This window comes from Paralichthys olivaceus, chromosome 13, assembly GCF_024713975.1.
Source record: "Paralichthys olivaceus isolate ysfri-2021 chromosome 13, ASM2471397v2, whole genome shotgun sequence".
Classification (NCBI taxonomy): domain Eukaryota; kingdom Metazoa; phylum Chordata; class Actinopteri; order Pleuronectiformes; family Paralichthyidae; genus Paralichthys; species Paralichthys olivaceus.
In genome coordinates, this window is record NC_091105.1 from 24,621,608 (window position 1) to 24,646,884 (window position 25,277).

General features: G+C 40.7%; 1 protein-coding gene and 1 pseudogene across 4 annotated transcripts in view; one reads left to right on the forward strand and one right to left on the reverse strand.

Moving 5' to 3' along the window:
- The window catches only part of LOC109631992 (low-density lipoprotein receptor class A domain-containing protein 4), a 92,885-nt gene that overhangs the window by 30,627 nt on the left and 36,981 nt on the right, over nucleotides 1-25,277 (forward strand). The window lies entirely within an intron of this gene.
- On the reverse strand, nucleotides 15,598-21,096 carry LOC138413532 (N-acylneuraminate-9-phosphatase pseudogene; annotated as a pseudogene).

Sequence of the window (25,277 nt, forward strand, 5' to 3'; positions counted from 1 at the left end):
CACCCCCCTCTTTCTCCTACTCCCCCTCTCCTCCCCTCAGCAGCCACGAGCTGACCCCAATCAGACACAGAGCCTGTTCTTTTGTTTGTGTGGTGAGAGGGGACTCTTGCTGGCAAACATACACACACACACACACACACAACCTGTATTTGGTCTGGTCTGGACTGCCTCTGTGACTCCCAACCCCCAATTCCTCTTCTCTCCTCTTTTTATTCATGCAGACTCATTGGCATTGCCATGCTAACTGAGTTATCATGTCTCATCATCTGAATTAGTTATTTTCTGTATCGTCAACTTTGCAGACATATTAGACTATGTTAGAGTTTTTTGTTAAGCGGAGTGCTTCCTTTTGCCTCTCCCATCGACTCTGGCAGCCTGGCAGCTTGCCACAGTCTTAACACAGAATTTACCTATGGTGACTACGTGCAAAAGCTTATGAGGTTACAGAATTTAGATGCCACATGTAGACTGCTGGATCTGTGGTTGACTGCTGTGCATGTTTCGGATGTTGGAGAAGTTTGTTGAGATTGAGGACAACATTGGGGCAGGTAGAAAAAACAGTCATGCATAGTTCCTGCGGTACACACCTCGGTTTTGAGGTCACAGTTTGGTATGTTTTCGGAACAGTTGAGATAAGGAACAGAAAACATTAAATTGATTTTTATTTCTTTTTATTCAACCCTGGTTAAATATTGCTGTCTTTCTTACCTCAGTGATTTTTACTCAAGTAAATTAACAAAATAAACATTCTCATAAATAATTAAAATAAATATCCTTTAAGGTTCAGCGTATTGAAAATTAACTGTACTTAAACTGCACCATTATTGTATTGTATGATTATCAGTATTAAATAAATGATTTTTCTTTTTTTCTTTCTCCTATATAATTTACTACCACCACATTATTATCATAGAGGGTTTGATGCCCTACTGGCACTAATAGTGTCTCCGTTGTGGAGAACACTCTCACGCTAGGGACAGAGGTTTACAAAGGGCTGGTATGACTTGCTGGCTGAAATGCCCAAATGTCCCAAACTTCTTGATATATATAAACGCTTAATCACTATAAATCTGGTTTCCACTGTAGTTTTAAGACAGAGTTGGTATCATGTGCCATAGACATAGAATGGAATATTAGGGGTAGGGAAGAAAAATATAGAATATGTTCAGCCTATGGCTGGGCGATAAAACAATATAGATAAACCTGATATTACCTTTCCTTGATAGAAATATAAGACATGGTAGATACTGTTCGGATTTTAAAAAATTCAGCCCTCCGAAAAGGCTTGACAGGAAGCACACTGAAGCAATAACTTGTGTTTATCCTCCTTTTATTATATTACAAAATGACCACAGATGACCACAGGTCATAACCCTGAAATGATTAAACCAAATAAACAGGTTATATATAATAATATTGATGAAATTGTAACTTAAAAATAGTTATTTTTACTTTTTACAATAAACAATTCAATTCGATTCAATTTTATTTATATAGCGCCAATTCATAATTAACATTATCTCAAGGCACTTTACATTTAAAGGTCAAGACCTTAAAACAATATTAACGTAGAGAAACCCAACAGTTCCCACAATGAGCAAGCACAGGCGACTGTGGAGAGGAAAAACTCCCTCATTAACAGGGAGAAACCTCTGGCAGAACCAGGCTAAATGTGGGCGGTCATCTTCCTCGACCGGTTGGGGTGAGGAAAGAAAAGTAAGGGGGGAGGAAAGGAGAGATGGGTGGAAAGCGGGGGAGAGAAGAGAGAGATGAGGTGGAGAGAGAGAGACCGGGAACAATTGGGCACCATCAGTATCAGGGCTGACTATAACAATAACAATGTAGTGATCTACAACAGGATTATATATATTAATGAAATTACTAAGTTAGTGTAATTAATGATAGCAATGGTGATGGTAGTCGTTGTTGTCCTGCAGTCCCGGTGCCAGAGTTATCTGAAACGAGAGAGAGAGAAGAGCCAGAGGGACTATGGGAGGACAAAGTGACACTTTGACATGATGACATGTTAAAATAAATAAATAAGTAAATAAACAGTTGTGGGGGGGCAGAGAGACAGAGAGACAGAGGGAAGTGATGAAGTGCTCAGTGCATGATGGGAGTTCCCCCAGCAGTCTAAACCTATAGCAGCACAACTAAGGGATGGTTCAGGACTCACCTGATCAGAACTAACAATAGGCTTTGTCAAAGAGGAAGGTTTTTAGTTTTACTTTAATTGCTGGGACAGTGTCTGCCTCCCGAACCCAGAGTGGGAGCTGGTTCCATAGGAGAGGAGCCTGATAGCTAAATGTTCTACCTCCTGCTCTACTCTTACAGACTCTTGAAACCACAAGAGAGCCTGTGTTTTGGGATCTACTTGGATAATAAGGTGTTATCAGCTCTTTGATATATGAGGGGGCGTGATTGTTGAGGGCTTTAAAAGTGAGGAGCAGGATCTTGAATTCTATTCTAAATTTTACAGGGAGCCAATGTAAGGAAGCTAAGACAGGAGTGATATGATCTCTCCTTCTAGTTCCTGTCAGCACTCGTGCTGCAGCATTTTGGACCAACTGGAGACTTTTAACAGTCTTCATGGAGCATCCTGCTAATAGGGAGTTACAGTAATCTAATCTAGAGGTTACAAACGCGTGGACTAGTTTTTCAGCATCCTGCTTAGACAGGATGTTTTTAATTTTGTTAATATTGCGCAGATGGAAGAAAGCCGTCCTAGACACTAGTTTAATATGGGGGTCAAATGACATGTCTTGGTCGAACAACACTCCAAGGTTCCTCACAGTGGAGCTGGAAGCCAGACTGACACCATCCAAGGTGACTATCTGGTCAGACAGTGTTTCTCTGAGATGTTTAGGGCCAATTACAACAACCTCAGTTTTGTCTGAGTTTAAAAGTAGAAAATTTTGGGTCATCCAGGCCTTGCTATCTTTGAGACATTCCTGAGGTTGAACTAGGCGATTAGATTCATCATGCTTCATGGAAATATACAATTGGGTGTCGTCTGCATAGCAGTGGAATTGTATGTGGTGCTGTCTGATAATGTTGCCTAGGGGGAGCATATATAAGGTGAAGAGTATTGGTCCAAGGACAGAACCTTGTGGAACTCCATGATTAACTTGCATGTGCATAGAGGAGTCATTGTTAACGTTAACAAATTGGAATCTATCTGATAAATGTGATTTAAACCAGTGTAGTGCTGTTCCTCATCAGAAGAAGGTCATTAGTGACTTTCAATAGTGCTGTTTCTGTGCTGTGATGGGTTCTAAATCCTGACTGAAATTTTTCCAATAAACCGTTGCTATCTAAGTAACCACACATCTGGTTAGCAACGGGTTTTTCTTGGATTTGACAGACTTTGACTCTTTAATATATAATCAATCAAATGTCTTCTTATGAATTAAGGTAATGAATTGCAGTAAACATAGCGGACCCAAAAGCTAAATACAATTTCTTTGCCAACATTAGCAGCTAACATTAATAGCTAAATGCTAACAAGACCTAGCTAAGCGCTAGCCTAGCATGCTAACGGGAGCTAGCGGCGATGCTAACGCGAGCTAGCGGCGCTAACCGCGAGCGCTAAATAGCACTCATTTTCATATAACTCTCTCAAGACTGCCTAACAGTGCAGCAAACATCAACACATTATATCTACAAGCTACACATTATTAACTGGTTATTTCTCAGCTAACTGCAGCTTACCTATGGGCTATGTGCTTCTGTCAAAACCTGGATGCAACTGCCGTTATCAGCAACACAGGAAGCAACACGGACTTTTCAAAATAAAACGAAGAGGTACAAAATCTTTAAATTAATTATTCAGAGCTATAATAATGATAAAATAATAAAAGTCTTGACAGATAAAAGTTGATAGAAGTGATTCCATCTATGTTTTGACAGTCTGCTTCCTCCTCACCCCCCCCCCCCCCTGACCTGCGCACAATTTAACAATAAACACCATAACTGATTACAAGTTATGCACACATACTGGACTATCATTGACTTTGTGTTTGGTAGAGTTTTTCTAGAGACACATGTTTAAACACACTGTGCTCACGCATTCTCCTGCTATACACAACACGAGATGTAACATAGCGCACACAGTCAGGACATTAGTGTTAAAGTGACTGTTTGTCTGTGGTTTGTGAATTACATCTCGGTGATGGTTCATAGCTCCGCGGCCATAGGAGAATCTATTACCTAGTGAAGCTGCTATGTGTGGGCCTGGGACCAGCATCAGTGAGCCGTCCCCCCCCTAGCTCTGCGGCCATAGGGGAACACACTACCTAGTGAAGCTGCTATGTGTGGGCCTGGGACCAGCCTCAGTGAGCCTTTACCCATAGCTCCGTGGGGGAACCTGCCACGCCGCCGTGTGGCCATTCTCTGCGTATTAGCCTGCTGGAGAATCTACTACCTAGTTAAGTTCCTCCCAAAGGCACCCTTGCTGTGGGGGAATAAACCTAGTGGACTTGGATTTCCTACGAGCACATGGACACTAATAAACCAAAATCCAAACTGAACACTTTAAACTCAGCAAACCACCTGATATGCAACAACATGATTAGCACATACATATTATTCATCAAAGGTTTTGCCTGTATATCACAGTCACAAAAGAGGATTAGTTTCGTAGTGCTTGACGAGTTGGACATCCTCTGTCCTTAACCATCAACAAGAGTAAGGAAAACCACCAAAACCCATTGAGAGGGGGAAAATGTAGAAACCTCAGAGAGCCACATGTGAGGGATCCCTCTTCCAGGGTGATGGGAGTGCGAAATATGCTGCGACAAGGGTGCAGCACAGCTCTTGGCTTCATTCGCCTTGTGTCGTGACCCCCGGCGACGCAGCCCCTCAACCAGCCCCCACAAAATGCTCATCGCCTCGCGCCGGTGCCTAACGCACAGGTAATGCGGGCAGCACGGAGACAGGAGGTTTTGTCCACTGGCAGGGTTTTTGTCATGCAGGGCCTAACGAGAGGAACGAGCGTGTGAGGAGGTGGCACCAGAAGATGCGTTTAATGAAAGCTCCTGCACTTTAGGGGACGAAGACGCCGAAATATGCCCGCAACTGCCCCAGCCGCGGACATGCAGGGATGGCAAGCATGGTTAGTATGGATGATGGAGAGCTGCAGTTGTAGCTGTTCCACTTTCAGAGTGCGGGGAATAGTGTTCAGGTGTCAGGCCGCAGCTCTGGGAGGGATTGTGAAGCTTTGTCATGGGATCTCGTCATGGGTTTTCAAACATTGTTGGTGAGCGAGGGCGTTGCCAGATGGGTTGGACAGCAATGCAAATGTTATTGCATAGACGAGAAAGAACAAAAGCAGTATTATTCTTAGCAATGATAATTCAGAAGTCTTGACAAGATCCATCATTCTTTGAGTGCTTGGAAACGCTGTGTACATGTGTTCCTCTGAGGTTAGAGGGTAAGGTCATGTTGAGGATTAAATGAGAATAACCTTGGCAGATTTCTGGCAAGACTGCTTCCATCATCGTATCAATGACACTACTCTGACTGTCCTTGACAACAAATTAGTAATATGGATATAGAAAGCCCGGCTACATGTTGGGTGCGACTGTAATTATTGAGGCTTTATAGATTATTTCTATTGTAGCAGCATTGATGCATGGCAAAGTTATTTGTTCTTGATCTATCTACTGCTCTGTAGGAATCAGATGAAGACTATGGAGTTAAGACCATTGTGTTTCGTTGGCCAGACCTTAATGAAGAAGCCCCCAAAACCAATGGATATGGCTGGATCAGAAACCTGATGCAGACTATGTTATAGTGACAATGGCCGCAACAAACTGGGATTTAATATCTTTTCTGAGGGTGACGAAGATGCAAGGCTACTCTGGCAACCACATGTGAACAATATTTATACCAAAACGGCATAATTTATGGGGGAAAGTGACATGACCTACAAGGCATCTGTTAGAGGAATTCAAGTATTTATAAATATATATATATATATATATATATTTAAGGGCAGGTAGATTACAGACTGGTCTAGTCTATTTTATGGATTCATTTATATATTTTCTGAATGTTAATGGCTGCAGGGCTAGACATCATGGCTGAAAGAAAGGAACAAGAAAGATAAATCAGTATCATTATGACTAATATTATTATCATTTTTGTTTGACAATATTGATAATTATCAGAATAAATGTTGCATTCTTAGTATTTCTTTTAATATTAAAGACTTCCCAACATGAAAGAAAACCTTTGGTGAACTTCTGTTAGTTTGTCCATTTTGGGTGACAGTAAAAACATGGCGGTCTCCACAAAGAGGACCCCCCTCCATGTAAATCTAACGTTTTTAAATATAAAGGGCCCATTCTAGAAAACAACAATTCATACAAATGAAGCATTGCGTTAGTTCATGCAGGGCACAGAGTCATGTGCTCAGCTGTCAGCTACCAATAGGTTTATGGTTGCTCGTCAGTCACCCACCAATCACAGCCCATTCTCTCACCAAAGCGGTCTATTAAAATACGACCTTATCCTCACTGATCCCTGCTCAGCTACACTGCCACCCACGCCTGCTGCCGGCAACTTGCCTCCACCACCCCAGCCTCCACCTTTTAGCACCGAGTCCAAACACGGTCGTGGTAAACAATATTCATCTTAAACAAGCGTAACTTGCCTGCTACGCCCAACGGGGTGGTTCTGGATATGTTCCTTGTTTTATCTTAGCACGCTGCTCAGCTAATTCAGGGAACATCCAAAGAATGGAGCCTTCATAACTGCCAATCATAACTGTATCCCCCCCATTTGCAACAAATGGGTAAATCATGACATTGTGTTCCTGACTGAATTTAGATGATTGCACACCAGTGAAACATCACTAGGATTGTTTTATATTAAATTTCTGCCCAAAGTCCTTTTTACCTAAATTCCAGACACTGGACCTTCAAGTTGCTCACTCTGGGCAGAAAAAGTATTTATTTATTTCAATTGTGATTAATTTCATTTATTTATTAATATACACATGTATTTATTTGTAATAACTTCATGTATTATTTTATTTTATTTATTTTTGTGTAATTTATTTATGTGTTTTTATCTATGTAAATTTTTTTATGTATTTGTATTTAGTTTATATTTTTTATTTATTTATATATATATATATATATTTTTTATAAACAGAAACAATTATGTTTCTCAGTTTCCAGATCATAAGTGTGGTTCTTTTGCAGATAATTTTGCCAACATTAGCAAACTGTGTTTGTTCAATCTGCAGATTGTAAACCATCCATTTATTTTCCCAGCAAGCATATCTTTTTTCATATATCATCAATTGATTAATATGTACCAACATCCCAAAAATGCTAGACAGTACGCGAGAGTTAAAGACAAAATATATACAGAAAAATAAAGTATAGCTACTTGCTTGGGGTACACTGCATCAATCAGCCTTAATAATGCTGTTTATTGCTCTACCAACAGGGTTTATAATTATTCTATTCATAATCTAAATAAAACAGAGCCTTAATCTAAATGTCTATTGTTTATATTCTTGTGTCCATGGCTCTTGTAAATCATTGTCTCAGTAATGCTCCTGCAGCTCTGAGGCTGCACGTTCTATTATTTTCAGCTATAAGGTCCTTTACCCTTTTTATAAACAGAATCAATTAGGTTTCTCAGTTTCTAGTTCATAAGTATGGTTCTTTTGCAGATAACATTGCCAACTTTAGCAAACTGTGTGTTAACTGCAGATTGTAAACCATCCATTTTTCCCCCCAGCAAGCATATCTGGGGATACCTCTTTATTTATAATAGAACTCAGTATTTCTTGGCTCCTTCCCAGCATTTCCTTACTTCTGTGCAGAGAGAATTACTCTTGATAAATAATTAAACTTTACCTACCTGAAAACATAAAGCCATATATACAGTGTATGGTTTTCTTAGCAGAGGTCATGGCCTGTGGGAGATATATTACTTTTGCATATTTGCTTATATGTATATCTGTGTATACATATAGATATTATATTCATATAATTGAATGTTTCCAGGATAACGGAACATTTTACCTGCTAGAATTTGATTCCTATGGGAATCTTTAATTGTTGCTGCAGGAGACAGGAGCCTCAAACCCATGGCTGGAGCTGGGACTACGGCTCCCATAATCCTGTGGGAGTGACATCACCAGGAAGTACTGAAACATGAGACGGCTTGCAGGTGTTGTTTACATCACGTGTGGGGGAGATGGCGTTATTTTATAGAATGAGTTGTTTAATTCGTAGCGTTCAGTGCAGATTTCATTCAGCAGAGGGGACAGGATAGAAGCTTCAGCGGATCCAGGAGTGTTTCTTCTGTCTTTGAGAGATAATATCTTCAGGTGAGGGGGAAGTTGGTGGAGCAGCAAGGCTTTGGGAGGATGCTGTCAGTGTTCGGCATCGCAGAGTTTTCCTTGAGTCAAAAGTAGTTGAAGACCTCCTCGTGGTTTAAGCCTGATGAATGAAAGTTGCGGGCGCTCAGCTCTTCCAGGATGCGGTGCACGGGCCACATAGCCGAGAGGTTTGCGGGAGCTGAGGTGCAGATGCTGGACGTCCGATTCACACTCTGAGTGAATCTCAGAGGAATACGTTTCAGGAATAAAGTAGACTACTTCCCTGGAGGACTCAGACTCGTTCGTGTTGAGAGAGACAAATGACCCACAACGATGGCACAACGATCATGTGGTCAATAGCTGAGATGCTGAAGCAGCCGTGCTGACATGTTCCTGTCAATTTGGAATCATTTTGATTCACAAACATAGACAAGGTCATGATCCGGCAGGGATTTTGTGCATGCACTTACTTTGTGCGGAGAGTAAGAACATTTCTGCGCACATATTAGTGAATGAGACCCACAGAGAGAGTTTTTTTTTTTCACTGTCTTTATAGACCACTTACTGTATGGGATCTATGTTAGCAGTGAAATGAAAGCAAAAAGACTTAAGCACTTTATACTTAGGCATTTGTTTATTTATCATGAATCATATCATCATTGCAATATTCAACAATGATATTGATCATTGCATGTTTTCCTAATATTGTGCAGCCATAGTCAAAACCTGTAGTTTTTTTTGTGATTGTACAAATAATCATTGTTACAAACATGAACAAAGTGCCATTATGCTGCACCATGCTGCTCATTTATCTATATCTCTCTGTCTTTGTCTCTAGCTCTCTCCCTCTTTTCCATTCTTAGTTTATTTTTATTCTTACCTCCCATCCTTTTCCCTTATTCCCTTTTTCTACCGACAGTACATTATCACAACGATTCCAAAATTCAAATACAGTAGCATAGGTATGTAGATGTTGTAGGTATGTGGTGGATATGAAAGCTCTCTGGATGACAAGGTCAGCAGTATAATAATAATCTGTTAACAAAAAATTTCAAGCTAAAGATGGAAAAACCTCTGACTTCTTTAAGCACCTCAGAAGCAGGCAGTCGGATAAGTACACATAATTGTCAGGGAGTATGTTTTTTTTTGTTGACTTAAAATAAACATGTTGAAAATGTTCATATCTGGACATTTTTGTTATTGTGACAGCTGGCAACTGATTTGGCCATTCTCAACACACAATGCGAAGTGGCTGCTCATAATGAGATGTGGTTGCTCATAATGTTAGTGTGTTACTGTCCTTACTGTTCAGTCTGTCAGAATATAACACTGACTTTTTAAATGACTATTGTCACAAAATTGGTCTGTCATTACTAGTCAGTTGCACACAGACTATATAGATGGGATTTTGTGTGTTTATGCGAGCGTGTGCCATTATATTAAATTTGTGAATTTAAGTTGAATCAGTGGAATCTGGTACTTTGGCTTCCTCCCTCACACCAACATGCAGCATAGGTTATTTGGAGACTCCAAAGTGCCCATGGGTTTGAATGTGAGTATAGATGGTCCTTGTCTCTTTACACAGTTTTCAGACATGACCTGCAGGTAAAATCCAGAGGGTTGGGTAAGGATTTTTCCCGCAGTTTGCCTTTCACACATGCACAACACAGGTGTAGGTTTTCTGCACAGATGCGTTCACAACAGCAGCAAATGATTATATGGAATTGTTGGATTTCAGCTCTATTGGACTAACTGAAGAGTTTAATGAAGCAGCCGTGGCAGTAGGGCTTGTCGTTCTGCTCCTTGAAGGTGCCTTTGTTGAGCTGCTTGAATCTATGAGATTCCTGGTAAGTTGACAAAGGCCAATGTATTTGCATGGCTGGTTAAGTTGCCTTTGGCTAATAGAATTTAGCAGGGTGAGATGGTTTATGTACATATGTGTGCATATGCAGTCCAGTGTGTAAGATTTAAGGATTTTTGGCAAAAAATTAATATAAAATAATCCTAGTGATGTTTTCACTAGTGTGTTTCATCTAAATTGTATAAATTGTTGTTTTCTTTACCTTAGAAAGGGGCCTTTATATTTAAATACTTTATATTTACATGGAGCGGGGTCCTCTCTGTAGAGGCCGCCATGTTTTTTACTGTTAAACTAAAACCTTTCGAGTTTTCCTGACAACTGAACCTCACCACAGGTTCTCTTTCATGTTGGGAAGGGGAGGGTGGAATGAGCGGTATTCAGCTGCAACATGAAACTTCACCTCTATATGTCACTAAATTCTACACACTGTACATTTAATGTTGGCTTTTTAAATTGGTGCCTTCCAGGCTTGTTTGCCTTCTATTAAAACCAGGTAACTTTTTAAGTGCTAAGGAAGTACTCCAGCAAACGTTTTAACATATTAAAGGATAATATTTGTTGTCCACTATATTATTTTTGTCTACAAATTCAATCAATTTTTTTAGTCCATCATTCAATACTCTCTGTGACACTCTGTCCCCAGCTCATTGGGTTCCTTTTTTTTCTTCCAAAAGCTCAGTAACTGTTAACAGCTGGGCTCTGTAACTCTCAGCAGATGTTTTTTCAAGCTGGAGGACATTGGGAGCTATATTCACCTGCAGGTTGTTATGACTGCCTCGTAGGACGTACAAAGGAGGGAGATGTACTCAACAATCTATTTAAGAAATTAAAATGTATATTTATAAATTTATGGTTGAAATGATCATGGTGTGATGCATGTTGTCAGTGGGAAAAACAAAACAAAAGAGAAGCAGCACAGGTTGGATGCAGCATGCAAGGCTCAGGCAATGGCACACTGGCATCTCGGTAGGCGGGCTTTAAGTAACAGGTTACACTGGCCAGGTACCTCACTTAATGATAATGCAGCTCTAGCTAATCAAGGACATGCAAGACAGGGCATACACACACAGTATACAGGACCAGGGGCCTCATTTATAAATGCTGCACACGCACAAAGATCCATATGCCACAACCCAAACAAACATTGGGATTTATAAAAACAAACTTGACGGGAGAATATGTGAGAATATGTGCACTTGTATGCTAACTCTGACCCATGCGTGCAAACATTTTGGAGATGGGAAAATGACAATGCAGATGTGAGGTGGTGATTTGAAGCCAGATTATTGATCCACTTTATCATTAACATTAAAACCAACACTCTAGTTGTGCTCGCACGTCACTTTCAAACTTTTCTAAATAATATCCCAGAGTTGACGTGTGAAGTAATCGGTCAGATGGCTCTAAATATAGAAATAATGCTGTGAGACTCATGCGTAATGCTGCGTGATTGATGCACTGGCACTGATAGAGGAGTGAGTGAATGAAAGGATGAGGAGGAAACGAGTGTTCAGAGATCACAAAGATTTCTTGTCCCATGATGATTACCGACTCATGAACTGATATAGATTCTATAGATCTGTGATCTTAGATCTTTGTGCTGAACTGAGTTCAGTATTATTTAGATTGATAGATGGCACCAAACCATCCCAGTGCAAACAAAAGTACTCACAACTCTGGTTTATTAGCCAACAAGTATATGTTTGATATATTAATATATGTTGGGAATATCACAGCTGTCTCTTTATTTAATAATCCTGCAGTTTAGGATGATAAAATACATACAGGTGATAAAACATGTTCCCTCACATTCTGACAGTGTGAAGTGATAATCTGTTTGCCTCCACCTTTGAATTAGATTTTTATTTTTATTTCAGGCACTGTTCTTTCTATCGTACTCACTCTCACTCACTGTATTATCCGCAGCAGCAGCAGTTACATTATATGTCATTGAGCTGACAATTTTGTCCAAAGCGACTTACAATGACAATAAGTGCATTCAGCATCTATGAGATAGACGCCACTTTTCACCGTAGAAACCCATTGGTCAGCAAGATAATTTAATATGCATGAGGTGCCTTGCATTGACCATTATGGTATAATGTGTATGTGTAGGGGGCGACTTTAAGGCAGATCAGTATGATTTATAAATGGTAGATTGCTTCCATTTTCTGCTTTTGTGCGCACGTAGACTTTTAGTATGAATACTATGCACTGTTTTATAAATAAGGCCCCAGAACTAGGCCGTCACAAGATTAATACACATCTGGTTTACAAATGTGATGATACTGTAAATGAATAGCACATAATATCAATATCAGCTGCCTCCTAAAGTCTGCCTGTTGGTCTTAATCTGCCAGTTTGGCCTTAGGTTGATAGTGTTGCATGGTATACCATTACAAGAAAGGTGTTGTGATACCAAGCCGTTAAAAACATAACGATACCTAGTTTTATTAGTATCTGTATGAATGGCGAAATCTGCTCTGTGGAATGTATGTGGCTGCGTTGAGCCTCAGTTCTGCAGTGGAGCGCCTACTGCCGTCACTATGTTTTTACATAGAGTTTACCTTGAAAATGGCTGTGAGTTTACATTAACTTTTGATGTAACTATAGCCTTTCTGAGGTTTCTGGTATAACTACAGTATTTCCTTGTACTCAAATAAATACCAGTACTATACAGTATGAAGCTGTGCATCTTCCACTCCTGCAAATATTTCGCAATAAAACTCTTCTAAAAACAGTCAACAGAAAGGCCGAAAGGCTGGAGTGGTTTTATTTTGAAAAGAGCATCCTACAGGAAGTGTTACAGACATTTATGTTTGCGACATATTCGACAGATATACATTGAAACTGTGCTGAAAGTTAATTTTCTTGGTTTTTTCTGCTATGAACTGTGCATGGAACGCAGAAAAAAATTGCAGAGAAGAGCCCTGAACAGCAGTTGTTCCACGGCCTTTCTGCAGCCAGTGTGCCCCAGGTGATAGTGTCTAAACAAGAGCCGTATATTTCTTGTGTGTGCAGTGCTTTGCTGACACTCCATGCAGACGTACCTGTAGTCCTCAATAGAGATTTAAGATATAGAGTCGATATAAAGTAGAAATCATCCTGTCCATGTTTTGACAGACAACACCAACAGCCAATGACAATAGCTCCGCGACAAACCAATCATGTGGCTGGAATAGAGTTACAGCCACATTGAGTTAGGTTGATGCCCACAGCAATGAGTGTAGGAGGAGCAGCAACAGCACGTGTTAATGTTTGGGCTCCTGCAGAGAGGAGGATGACTCTGCATCGATGCAGAGACTGACCATTATCAGGTTTGCTGCTACGTTTCCAACGCTGAATAATTATAACAAAGCTGCTTCAGGATCATTAAAAGTCTGGTTGTCCTGTGTCAGAGTCTCTGCCGGAGTCTGCTTCCTCTGTGATGATGATTTAAGATAAGATAAAATAAAACTTTATTCATCCACAGACCAGGGAAATTCAGTTGTTACAGCAGCAGGCACATCAGACTGTGGAGCACAAGAGAATAAAGAAATATGAAAAGGCAATAGAATAAAAACAAATGTAATAACGTTATAAGCAAATTGCAGTGGCACAGGAAGATTGTAGGAGCAAGTAAAAATCAGTTTTGTGCAATTTGTACAGTAAAGTAAAACATTGTACATAAACACAAATGTGCAAAAAAGTTATTTTCTGGTTATTCAAATGACATCGTGATATATATAGATATAGAATGATATTTAAAAAAAATATTGTGATAAGATTTTTTTTCCATATCACCCAGCCCTATTGACAGTTAACTTAATACTAAGGTTCTAGGGCTGTAAAGATTCTCCAACCAAGACCGAAATTGCAGTCCAAAAGTCGCGGTTGCGTCTGGGCGGCCTTTCTCTCTCTCTCTGTCTGTTGCAAGAGTTTGCAAAATTGTGTAACTGTTTTTCTGTTATGTGTGACTTTTTTTGTTTACATACTTAAGTTATGTGAAGTCAAGTCCAACATGTTATTTTGTGTTATCCTCTTCACTGCCACTACCTAGATACCCCCCCCCCCCAAGAAAAAGAGATATGAACTGAACCGTTGCTCATATAACGAGGAACGAGGTCTGAACCGAGCTGTGAATTTGGAGCATTGTTACACCCCTTAAGTACCCTTATACATTTTATATATGGGGGTGGTATGAAGTACAAATTACCTTTAGTATGCCTGCTCTCGATTCAGAATTTTCTAAAGCGAACTTCCCTCACAGGTAGTTAGACTAGATTTGTAGTTAAAAGCCTGCAATGCAATGCCTTTTGGTTTCCAGATCACATCTAGAAAACCATTTAAATTTTTTATAATGTTTTTATTAGACTTATTAGACAATAATGTTAATAAGGTAGTGAAATGGTGCATTATAATATTTTGCATTCATGTTTTTTTTGCCATGTTGGAATTTATTTTGTTATTTTATCTCCCAGAGCTGACCAACTCAACTGAACAATAGGCTTGGGTACAGTTCACATTTAACCCTTAATGGTACCAGTACCTCGAATTTGATACTAGTACCTATCAACAGTAAACATCAATCAAATCAATCAATCAAATTTTATTTATATAGCCCATACTGACAAATCACAATTTGTCTCATAGGGCTTAACAAGGTGTGACATCCTCTGTCCTTAACCCTCAACAAGAGTAAGGAAAAACTACAACAGAAATGCCTATTGGCAGAGGGAAAAAACATAGAAACTTATGAGAGAGCCACATGTAAGGGATCCCTCTCCCAGGACAGATAGAATTGCAAATGATCCCAAGTATAACTAAGAACATCAGCAAAACAATAGTATTTACAACATTAATTAAAAGAAACAGTTTGTAACATAATGGAAAGTGTGTCTATGTTTAAAGTATTTGTACATAAGTAAATGTCTGTTAGAGATGAAGGGTGCTGCAATGACAAATTAATTGAGAAGTTATTGTCAGTAATGGTAGAGTACGTGAGTTGGCATATTGTATATCAAGCAGTCTTGTTGTAAATAAAAGTCTACGATTAGCTGCCACCAAGCTCCAGGTTCCGCCAATACTATCACGATCCAGGATCCGCAATCACGATCTCTGATTTGCCATACATGATGTGCCCAAAGGTCCTGGATCTGCAAATGATAAAGCACAAGGACTCCTGGGAAGAAGTCAAGTCAGTAACATGTATTGATATCGACAGTTTTTTCTGCATCTTTTTGAGACAGGACTGATTTTTGAAATAAATGGTAAATGGTTGTATTTATATAGCGCTTTTCTAGTCTTGATGACCACTCAAAGCGCTTTACACTACAGTTTTCCATTCACACACATTCATACATACAGTGCTTCTATAGCTAGCACTTTTTTTTTGTTGTTGTTGTTCTATTAGGCAGTTTGGGGTTCAGTATCTTGCCCAAGGACACTTTGGCATGCAGATGGGAAGACTGGGGATTGAACTTCTGACCTTCTGGTTGGAGGATGACCGCTCTACCCCTCAGCCACAGCCACCCCACTTTTAAAAAAAAAAAAAGTATTCTGCTTTGTCCAGTGTTTTTATTAGCAGAAACTCTGGAAAATAACCCAGAAGCAGCATGTGATGGAGTGAATGCACAACATTCTGTTGAGGTGTGTAAAAATAAAAGGTTTTTGTAAAGTCATCCCGAGTGTTGAATAAAGAGTACGTGTTCAGATCCATTATTTAAGAAAAAGCAATTCCTTTCAGAAATACACAAAAGTGCTGCTGTAAAATCCCAAGTAAAATGACTGAAGTACCATCAGCTTAAGTAAAAGAGCTTGGTCTGGAATGAAAGGGCCCCTGTCACTGACCAATTTATACATTACATTGTTGGTGCATAAGAAGTATTGACTGTTTGAAAACTAGTTTTTAACTACAGTATATGATACGCTTGTGTTTTCTGTGTAAAGAAGCAGAACATGAAAAATCCTGAGTAAAGTACAAGTGTCACAACATTATATTTATGTGTATTTGAGCAAATAGTATGATAACTTTCCACCACTTTATAAATGGATAGTTGGTACCTGAGTGCCGACATCTATACTGACAAATTTCCCTTTGGACTCCATGTAACTACAAATGTAAACATCAACACATTGCTAAAAACAAATAAAGGAGAGATGTCCAGGTCATGACATTCATCTTTAAACATTTCCATTATAAACGTTTCCACGAGATCCCACTTGAGGTGATGCTTCCAGTCCCCAGAGAGTCTCCAACCATAACACAATCCTGGGCCTCCACCCCTAGCATGTTGAAACACAGTGTGAAGATGAAGAGGAATGGTTTCTGCTCTGCATGTTCTCCCCCTAACCACAATTGCATCAAAGAACTCCTCACATTTGGCTGTCTGCACCTTCTCTCTCTGGGTCTGAGCTTCCCCGTTGGTCAGCAGCAGCAGCTTGTATCTGCTGCGCAATTGTTTTAGGAGGTCGCGTATTTGAGGGGACAGACTGAGAACTTCCAGCCGACTGTTTTTCAACATAAAGTAGCACTGAGCTGCGAGAGAGGGTGTGGGAACACTGCCCACAGTCTCCCGGAGGCTCTCCTCCCAGTGACCCACTCGTACATCATGTATAGATCGTCCTGCTGCAGGATCAAAACACTCACGGAAAAGCTTCTGCTTGAACTTGTCACAAATGCTGCTGATGGTGTCGTCATCGAGGCCCAGTTCAGTCTTCAGAAGTTCACTGGTCTTCCGTATGGCCAGTCCACCCGCCCTGCTGGTGTCTATCAGCGTGTTGTCCAGGTCAAATATTAAAGCCTTCACTTCCCTGTCCATGGCTGCAGGTCACCACACTGAGGGGTTCAATCAGGAAGTACTGCGGACTGAGGGGTTCAGAGATGTTACTTAAGTGAAAGAAGGCCATCTTAGAAATGTGTTTTAAGTAAGAATCAAAGGACAAATCATGATCAATGAAGTGATAGGACATTTTTGATTCAAGTTTTGCGTTACGCTCATTTTGTAGCAGTGACTTGCACTGCATAATTATTACCATCACTGCTTCAGGATCTTTTTTTTTACTTAATGTTGCAGAGGATGCGAAGCCCGATATAAATATTAAGTTGTCAGGTTATTATAAATACCATCTCTACCAGTAAGGGATTAGAAATTATTAGAGGAGCGGAATCACTTGTTGACCAGTAGAGTAGGCTAATGCGCCTTAATCCATTAATGCTGCCAAGGGGGACCATGTGGGGCCAACCTGATACAGTAAAGGTTGTAAACAGTTTTTCCTTATTTTAAGAGATAAGTTCAGCACACAAGTTTAAGCTGAAAGCTTGTCAAATCAATGTGGAGAGCACTGACCACTGAATGACCGTTGTTGCAAGGCTCTGGAGCAGTTGTTCCCCAAACTTTTTGTGCCCAAGGCACACCAAAGGACAAGTCAAAATCTCTATTCTATTCTCTCTCAATCTACCTATTGTGCAAAATAGCCCTTATAACATGTGTTATCACTCATATCATGTAACATATCTGTAAATGTGCATAATTATTTACTAATGTCAAATAAAATGTGACAAAGACAACTATATTACTGATGAAATATTTATTAACAAAATATTTCAAAAATTTACTTGAAACTTTATCAAATTAGGCTTCATCAAAGCAGCAACACACTCATTTAAACCAGACAGGTCACTTAATTGAAAATGAGGCAAAGAAACTCAGCAAAAACCTAAGCACAGAGAACTGTCAATGCAAGGAAGCTGCACTGTCCATGGTCCTGAACTACAAATTATAAATATAACATTTCAGCAATCAGCATTGAAACATGTGCTACTGTAAATTTTTTGCCTACTTAAAAATTAATTAGATACATGTGCCTGTCGGGGCGCGCAGATTTTTTTAATCCTTGGTGGCACTGAGGAGAGGGCCACTCGCAAGTCCTGTTCAACAGAGAGCTGTGACCTCCTGTTGTTCTTCATGTAAATCAGAGTAGAGAACGCCAACTCACACAGGTAGGTAGTGGGGAAAAGAAGAAGTTGCTCAATCGCGTGGTGGGAGATGGTTGGGTACTCCGATGCAGAAGCCAAGCAAAACTGATCCAGTGGGAGCTCACTAAATTTGAGTTTCAGTGTGCGGTCCACACGGAGCTCTATGCACTCCTCTCTCTCTTTCATAGTGAGCTTTTCTGTTAAGGATTCCTGGTTGAATGGGTCTCGGATCCAGTCATAGTCCTCGATGTCAGCCACACGTGAAAAATAGCGCTCAAACCTCTCTTTTAAGGTCTGAAGGTGTTCAGAATATACAGCGCGCTCCCTAACTGCCTGTGGTGCAGCAGATGCCAGCGGGAACATGTCCATGGAGCCCTGTTCCAAAGCCTCGTGCCACAGGATAAGTTTGCCCATAAGCCCCCTAAACTTGTCTGTGGATGATAAAATGCTTTCATTCCTGCCCTGAAGCTTGGCGTTTAACTCATTGAGATGCCCAAATATGTCTGCAAGGTAAGCCAGCCTGGCGCACCACCTCTCATCCGCGAGCTAGTCCTTATGTGGGACAGCGTGTTCACATGAAAATTCTAATAGCTCTTCCTGAAGCTCATAAAGACGGGATAGGACTTTCCCCCATGACAGCCAATGTACCTCTGTGTGGAAGATCAGGCTTTGGTGGTCGGCTCCCATCTCGGCGCACAGCTGGGAGAAGAGGCGAGATTTCAGGGGCCTTGATTTGATGTAATTCACCATCTGCACAGCCTGATTCAGCACCTCAGTCAAATCCGGGGGCATGGTTTTGGCAACTAATGCCTCTCGATGCAAATTGCTGTGGTTTGTCACAATATGTGGGTTTTGTGCTTTTACCTTAGTAATAAATCCTTTCACTCTCCCCGTCATGCTTGCCGCATTATCTGTGCAAAGACTGACGCACATATTCCAGGTCAGACTGGTCTCTTTTAAATAGTTATTAGTTACCCTGAATATTTCTTCTCCCGTAGTATGGCTTTCCATTTCTTTGCAGAAGAAAAAAGTCTCTTTGATAGAGTCATCATAAACATATCTGACGTTTGCCAGAAGTTGGGCAGCCCCACTTATGTCGGTGGATTCGTCTATTTGTAGGGAAAATCTGCCGCTCGCCTGCAGTTTCTCTGTCAAATGTTGCTTTATGTTTTCTGACATGTCGTTGATTCTTCTTTTGATTGTATTATCAGACGACGGCACTTTGGATAGCTCATTTGCGGCATCTGGAACCAGCATGACACCTACAATTTTTTTGCAAGCGGGGAGGATGAGTGTCTCCGCTATTGTGTGAGGTTTCTTCTGCTTTGCGATGAGCTCCGTTAGCATGTAACTAGCCTCCATTGCCTTTTCAGACACTTTCACACAATCCAACAAACGGTCTTGCTGCCTCTGGTTCAGATCATGCGCTCTTTTGAAGAAAGCCAAGTTTCTTTCAACATGGAAGGGATGTTTGGTTTCCAAGTGCCTCTTTAGCTTGCTTGGAACCATGTTCGCATTAGCTAACTTCTCCCAACAGACAACGCACTCAGGCTGAGGATTGTTGACATCCCCGGTCCAACTGAAGCCATAGGACAGGTAACTTTCATGATACTGTCTGCTGACAGTTTTTTTCCTCTTTTCTTTCAGTGGTGGGTTGTTGGCAGTCTCTACACTGGTGTTTGGTGGTTTGCTCCGCACAAGAAAGCACTCCATTTTGCCTCTTGCGTGTTTCTCTTTTTAATGTTGTCTTTCAGCCTATGACGTATCACGGTCTTATAATTCCCACCTGCGCAACTGCGTTAACAGCGAAATATAGGGTTCTCTGAAGATTTTTTTAAAAATAATTGTTTTTAGGTATAGAGTTTGTCTCTGTATTATGAAATAAGTGCATACAAAGTACTGATATAGTAAATTAAAAAATAATTATTTTTGTCTAGTTGTATATTGGTTGTCACAAAATCCCACGGTACACCTGGACTTGCCTCACGGCACACCAGTGTGCCGCGGCACACCGTTTGGGAACCACTGCTCTAGAGTATGACAGACGATCTAAAGGTGTGAAGGTGCACAAAACATTTTGCTAGTCTGTCCCTGTATTTTAGCGAGTTCTGTTGCTTCCGCATCTGATCTCTGCAGAGTTTACACTCACACACAAGCCCCACTCACTTACACACTCACACATGGACAGTGAAGCCGGAATGAGAGGCAGTAAACGAGGCAGTGTATGTCAAACAATAGCGTCAAAAGTGTGAAGGCCTCAAATGCATGTGTGATTAACGCTGCAATTACACTGTCTAAACACTAGTAGTGGAAGAGTTTCTATGCTGGTGTTCAGTGTCTGCCAATTTTCTTTTGGGCGGTTGGTAAAGAAGAATTTGGCGTGTTACCACCATCAGCTGGTCTGGAGTGTGGACACATAGACTTAGTGTGCGTTTGTTTACTGAAGAAGCTGCATCAACAACTGTGCCCGTAAAAGAAAGTAGAAGAAGAAGTGGAACGGGAGGTTGTTATGAAAGGTCTGTGGGAAGTTTGCGAACAGAAAAGAAGTTGCATGGAGAAAAATACATATAAATTGTCCACCAAAAAACCAAGGGAGCGGCATAGACATCATCTGAGGAGAGAAAGTTAAAGTGGGGTATTGTGAAACGGGACCTGATAAAAACAGGGATAAACACCGTGTTGTCTCCAGGATGGAAAACTACTGAGAGACAAAGAGTTTCTGACACTGAAGTCTCCAGTTTTCTTTTGAACAGGTTATTTACCACATTAATATAAATTCAATCTGTTGTTTGATAGATTTGTTTGTAACATTTACATTGTTACAGATATATTTATATTGTTTACTATTCATGCCTAAGATCATTGTAGTACTTGTTGAGACACAAAGATGTATTTATTTGATTTAGTGAACTTCCCACCACCCCAGGATGTAAAATAATATACAGGAGAAGACCACTGTGTCGTGTATCACTTATTTTCTTACTGTTCTTTTACAGCTTTCTGACGCTGATACATCAACTTCAGGGAAAGAAAACCCTTGAAAAGCAAAGCTGAATCATGGTGCCTCCTAGGCACAGCAACCTGTGTAAAAAAATCAGTTTATGTATTTGATATATATGTGATATATATATATATATATATATATATATATATATATGTACACAAAATAAATACAGCAAATCTGTTTATTGTCCCTTTTATTATTGCACTTTTCATTACAGTGTAAACTCAATAGAAAAATATTTATAATAAAAATAAACTATTAATAAAAAAAGTTGCCTAAAAAAAATAAGCAATTGTGTAAAAATAGTACCAGAAAAACTGAAGAAATAATAATAACCCTAATTATATGCTTATGCACCTATATGCAAGTGTGTGAATACTTACTGTGTGAAGCCTTCAGAGGGACAAATACAGCAGCTGGGGATGACAAGACAGGTTCCCTGGCCTAAAGAGCTATGTTGACGTCCTCCTGGTACGTGCACAGCTAATGTAACAGAAACATTACTCAGTAAATGAGGCTGTGGTATAAAAACACTGTTTTGTATTGTTCTTGTTGATATCAAGCAGACCATGTAGTAATATATTAAAAGCACAAACCTGTGGAGCTTCAATCTGGTCCCAGTGGTTCAGTATCTCCTTATCCTCACTGTTGCAGCTCCAGGATCTCCCCCTTCTCTCTTGCTCACCTCAGTACAGCTCTCAGCTGTTTCAGTGTGTATACGGAGAAGACGCATGTCTCCTGCTAATACCTTCTACCTGTTATCAGGCTATACGAGTCTGTTTCTTAACGTTAACCTGCATTAGTATTTAGCTCATTCAGCCACCTAATGTCAGTAATAAAGCACTACCACAGCGTGGTAACATTTTCTACTGTTCACATACAAAATACGCAGGTAACATTAGTAAATATATCGATCTATAGACTCCTCATCACTGCAGAGAAATCCGCTCAGTGAGGTCATCTGGCGTTTTGACGCATGAGGGCCACCGTAGCTCTTATCACTCTCAGAAAGGTAGGGGGGAGTCGGGAGCACTGAGTTTGATACCAGCTTCTTGGAACTGAATGCAACTGTGAGAGTCTCCTGCTGTTGCAGCAGTTAATAGAATAAAGAAACTAAAGCATTTTCTGAATTTTGGAGCCTGTAAACCTCAAGTAATGCCCCAAATCATTATTTTGCTTATTATTATTATCGCAAAACAGGTGGAACGTAACAAAGTACAAATACTTTACAGATTTTTCAGGTATCTGTACTTGAGTATTTATTTTCCTGATGACTTTTAACTTTTTTTTACTCCCTACATTTGAACACATATATCTGTACTTTCTACTCCTTACATTCTCAAAACTGGATTGTTACTTGTTTTTACGCACAGAGTACTTCTCGCTCACTCGCTCACCCCCTGCCTCGGGAGACAAGCAGGCCCCAGCGGCGTGTGCTGTCAGGGGGGCAGCGCAAGACCCTACGGAAACCTTGTTACGACCTTTACTTTCAAGCTTCCACTTCAAGTTTGATATTGTTCTCGCCGCTCCACCGGTGTCTACAGAGGGCAGGGACTTGATCAAGGCCAGCACATTCCCCATCCATTTTCCCCGTAAAAATTATCTAGGTGCTCATGCAGGACCTCGGTTCAGTTCAGTCTTTATTATTCTGTCTGAAATTTGGCAAAACTAGACTGTGTTCAGTGATTCTTTTTCTCTCTGTACCAGCTCTGTGCAGGTTGTTATCAAAAGAGGAAAACTATCTGTAGAAGTGGTCATATTAATAAAAGTATACTCCAGAGACTTCAGGTATGTTGAACACAGCTTCCTTTACTTGTGTTTTTTCAACCACATAACAAACACTTACTCTACGCTCCTCAACCTTCCTAACACACCTCAACAGCGCCACCTATGGGCCACATGTACTATTGCACTGAACATCTCTAGACCCCCCCCCCCTTTTAGCTTGTAAACCTCTTTTCTTTACCTTTAAGATTGAACTGTGCCAAACTACACTAATACCAAAATGTTAGTTACTTCAGTCTTAATCAGGTATTAATAACCAGGCATTTTCAACTCACATTCAATAACATTAGTACCCAACATATCACACACACACTGTTTTAGGAACAACAAACTGTTTCAAAGGCCAGGGGAAACTCCCTGGTCAACTAGAATGTTCACAAATCGAGTCTTTCTGGAGGGCGGGAAACTCTTCCTGACCTGGTCACTGTCTCATCTGGATTTTTCTGCCATGGGTCAGTCACTGTCTCATCAGAGCAGGGCAGATCTCTCTCTGGGAGCACTGTCAGGCGAGCCCTGTTTCTTCTTAAGCTCCCTTGGTTAGCTTCCACATTGTAAGACCTTGGTGTTGAAGCTTCATGCAACCTTTCCATAATTTCCCCCTGCATGAGTCCAGGGATCAGAATCCTCACTCCTTTGAGAAGCAGGCCCTCTGCCATGTGTGCCATTCCTCTCTTGCCAGAATGGCAGAAGATGCTCAGGGACGGTTCTCCTGTGAGGGGGCCAGCCTTTTTCTGTGAAAGTTTTTAGCTGCTTGCAAATGCTGTCTGTGCTCTGAGCTTCCCTGATGTGAGCTAGTTTACTTTCAGTGGCAGGTAGATGTTGTAGAATGTGGTCAATTTAGGCACAGCATTCATTCTGCAAGCTGCAATTGGCCTCTCTGTCCTCCCGTCCTTAAGGGGATCTTGAGAGAGTGTCAGCAGTGACAAGTTGTTTGCCAGGGACATGTATGATTTTGTACAGTGGTATGAAAAAGTTTGGGCACCCTGATCATTGTCAAGATTTTCCTTTATGTATCATTGGTTGTTCGGAATAGCAATTTCAATTAAATATATCATATAGCAGACAAACACAGTGATATTTAAGAAGTGAAATGAAGTTTATAGGATTTACAGAAAGTGTGCAATAATTACTCAAACAAAAAGAAGAAGAAATACTTTTATTGTCACCTTTAACACTTTTACATGCATACATGAAATTGTTCTCCACATTTAACCCATCCAGTTGGCACCTGGATGAAACACACATTGACAGATGCCATGTACACACATATACTGGAGCGGTGGGCTGCTGTTGCCAGCGCCCGGGGAGCAGATGTTGGGGGGGGCAGTGCACCTCGGTCGTGGCGAGCGGGAGCCGGGATCAAACCGCCAACCTTCCGGTTATTGGACAACCTGCTCTACCGCTGAGCCATGGCCGTAGGCAGGTGCGTAAATTTGGGCACCCCAACAGAAAAATTACATCAATATTTAGTAGATCCTCCATTTGCAGAAATAACAGCCTCTAAACGCTTCCTATAGCTTCCAATGAGGGTCTGGATTCTAGTTGAAGGTATTTTTGACCATTCTTCTTTACAAAACATCTCCAGTTCAGTCAGGTTTGATGGTTTCCGAGCATGGACAGCCCGCTTTAAAACAGACCACAGATTTTCAATGATATTCAGGTCTGGGGACTGAGATGGCCATTCCAGAACGTTGTACTTGTTCCTCTGCATGAATGCTTTGGTAGAATTTGAGCGTGTTTAGGGTCGTTGTGTTGTTGAAGTATCCAGCCCCGGCGCAACTTCAACTTTGTCACTGATTCTTGAACATTGTTCGCAAGAATTTGCTGATACTGACTGGAATCCATGCGACCTTCAACTTTAACAAGATTGCCAGTACCTGCACTGGCCACACAGCCCCACAGCATGATGGAACCACCACCAAATTTAACTGTGGGTAGCAAGTGTTTGTCTTGGAATGCTGTGTTCTTCTTCCACCATGCATACCGCCCCTTGTTATGTCCAAATAACTAAATTTTTGTTTCATCAGTCCACAGCACCTTATTCCAAAATGAAGCTGGCTTGTCCAAATGTGCTTTAGCATACCTCAAGTGACTCTTTGTGTAGCATGGGCGCAGAAAAGACTTCTTCCGCATTACTCTCCCATACAGCATCTCCTTTTGCAAAGTGGGAGAGAACAACTTGCAACTGGCCACCTTAAATACCCTTTCTCATGATTGGCTTCACCTGTGTATGTAGGTCAAGGGTCAATGAACTTACCAAACAAATTTTGTGTTCCAATAATTAGTGCTAAACGTATTCAAATCAATAAAACAACAAGGGTGCCCAAAT